Consider the following 3,100-nt stretch of genomic DNA (forward strand, 5'->3'; position numbering starts at 1 on the left):
ACTTCTCTAATGAAAGCATGAAAACCTGATAAGCTCTGAGGAATTTCCTTCCAAAAATGTGATTTAGTGATAGGCAAGATTTGATGAAAGGACTGTAATCAAAAAACATGGTTCTATTGTAAGGTTTAACCTTGAGAAAGAAGGGTTTTATTTTATTTACTTAATATCTATTTTTCAGTCCTTGGAAAGTTTATGATAGGAAGCAAAAATGAGTCTTGTTATGACTGTTACAGTATTAGGACTCAGGAGAAAGCAAGAGAAAACCCTTGTGGACCAAGTGCTCCTTGTTTTCTCTCAATATAGTCCTTCAGGACAGATGTTAAAACTCAGCCCTGAGGACAAGTGGCCCATGACCTAATGCCTTTTTGCTAAAAGAGTAGAGGGAAAGGTTAAAAGTCATATGCCAAGTACAACAGTAGTGAAGACATTGAGGACTGTGGGAATCACAGGGCAGAGTGAAGTATAACCAACCATGAGAGACAGAAATGAGGCCCTGCCACAACTGATGAGAGCAAGATCCAGGCAAAGCAGGCTGCTCACCCCTGATGTCCACTGAGAAGTGAAGATTCTCCAAGATGCCAAACATTGGTGGAAAGACATACATCAACAGAGCCATGACCTTTCATATATCTATGGATACCTTTCTCAAAAAGGCATTAGATCACAGGCCAAACAAACAACACCCTTAAAGAATGTCTCTGCATTTGTGGTTATAACCCATTTCCAGATAGGTAGAGCATCTTTACACTCACACAGAAACACCCCCCCCTGCAAAAGAACTTACTGTGACCTCACATTAATGAGGTAGTCATCTCAGTCAGTACTAAAAAGATTTAACAGTAGTTTTAATCAATCACTGAGAGTAAAATTTGAAGGCTTTCCTAAATGCAGTCCAAAATTACTCACAATTATTTTACCTATGAATATTTTGTGTATATTTTATATTTCTTCTTTGAAAATATAATGTCCACATCAGCTTGGGTAGCAAGCTAACAATACAGTTAGTTGTCAAGAAGAGAGCAAATCACTGGTTATATCTGAGCAAATAAAATTTCCTTAACATCAACCATGCAAATTAAATATTTATTCTTCAAAGAGGAAACTGAGTCAGAGACTGAACACTGATTTAGAGTTTTATTATAATTGGGGATTAAATCTTAGATATTTTAGTGGGGAAAAGACTCTTTCCACCAAACTCTAGAGGAATCTCTCTTTCTCTTCTTTGTATGAATATTTGTTTTCTGCCTTCACAGAAAAGTTGTAAGCTGGGAGTGTCTTGACTTCTGGAAGGAAAAGAACAGTCATGCTGGCCTGCAGCCACCTGGGGCAGGAAAACACCCTGGTCAGGGAGGCACCCAGGGCAGGGGGGATTTATTGTGGCCCCTCTAGCTGGGCAGGTCCAGAGCAGCTTACTCTACTCCCATCTTCTGCTCAGGCCCCTCAGGACAGCTAAGCTGGACTCAAAGGTGCAGAGCTGGGGATGGACGCTGGCAAGATGCTAAGGAAATGGGAGGAAAGCTGCAGAGATGGTGTCCATTTTATCCCAGGACTCCCAGTGCCCACCTGAGGCCAAATCCTTCATGGTAAATATCATAAAAGGATGGAGCAAGGAGGTGGTTAAGACTTACAAGGAAGAGCCTATGGGTGACAAAAAGAGAGGAAAACAAAAAGACGTGAAAGACGAAACAGATTACCAGCTTACTGCTACTGTCCTTGTCAGAATTCTCATTATCTGCCATGTAGTGTTCTGTGTCCAGGGGCAGCCACCAGGTTGGGGAGGCCATGGGAAAGGAAAGGGGTGATTTAGAATCAAGATGGAACCTCAGGACCATGATGCTGCAGGGAGCTCAGTCTCGGGCCCCTTTCTGTCCTCACCTCCATGGACCTCCCAGGGCCTCAGCTGGTTCACATCTACAGTGGAGAAGGTCTCTGATCCCCAAGATCCTGCTGCAGCCCTCTGCTTCCCTCAATGTGACTTGGAATAAGACCTGTGTCTTCCTGCCTCACACACAGGCTGCCTCTGTCCCCATGCACCTCAGGGCACACCCTGGCCTTCCTCCGGCACCCCAGCTTCCGACTCCCTCCTTCCTCATTTCTCTCCTCTAATTACTGCTCATTTCCTTCCTCCAATGAGGGCAGGGTGGAAGAAGGGCCATGGCTATGTTGCCTCTCTCCAGGCAGTTAGCCAATCCATGCCACCCAGGGAGTTCCTGGCATGGATGGGCCTGATCCTGTGCTGGCACCTGGGGGAGGGAAGGACAAAAACCTCCACACAACCAGGACTCCCTTATTACCTGGGGTGACCTTAGGTATCTGGCAGAAGCTTATTGCTCACAACACCACCCTGACTTTCCCGGCTCCTCAGAGAGGATAAAAGCACAATCAGAGGTGAAGGAATGTATCCAAATTCCTTGCCCCAAAATGAGGCAGCAGGCATCTACATAACACAGGGTGCCTGCCAGGATTTTGCCCTGAGACTTGGAAAGAGAAGGAGGGATGAGAGCTGGTCAGGCCTGAGGAGAGGACATGGTGTGCACATGACTGGGGTGTGGGGATCAGGGCCAGGGCTGCCTGGATGAGCGGTGGATTCTCAGGCAACCAGGGGTCCCAGGCCCTGCTGCCCTGAGCCTCTGTCCTGGGCCTGGTCAAGCCCAGGAGACAAGGTGGGTGGGTCTGTGAGAGCAAGTGTGCAGAGAAGCCCAGCCTCCCCTTCACACATTCCTCTAGACTTCCTTCTGGTGGGGAGGGTCCCCAGGCAGGTGGACATGGAGCCCTCTCTCAAACATGATGTGCACATCAGCACATCAGCCTTGGGTGAGCTGTCCAGGCTGAGATGAGCTGAAGGAGGCTGAAGCACATCCGTGATCCCAGAGGATGTGCTCCACAAGCCATCCTGCCCTGGGAGTGCCTTCACATGAGGAAGAAAGAGCAATGGGATCCTGAAAGTGCAGACAGAGTATACTTCTCATCCACCACCAGACACTCCCTCCAAGAACTTGGGTCTCCAGTGTCAAGTGACTCTCAGAGTTTTGTGCCCCATCAGCTTATGGCTGTCATAGGTGAATTTAAAAACAAAGCCAACAGAAATGAAAGCAAAAAT

Source organism: Sus scrofa, unplaced genomic scaffold, assembly GCF_000003025.6.
Source record: "Sus scrofa isolate TJ Tabasco breed Duroc unplaced genomic scaffold, Sscrofa11.1 Contig2285, whole genome shotgun sequence".
In the NCBI taxonomy this organism is placed as follows: Eukaryota; Metazoa; Chordata; class Mammalia; order Artiodactyla; family Suidae; genus Sus; species Sus scrofa.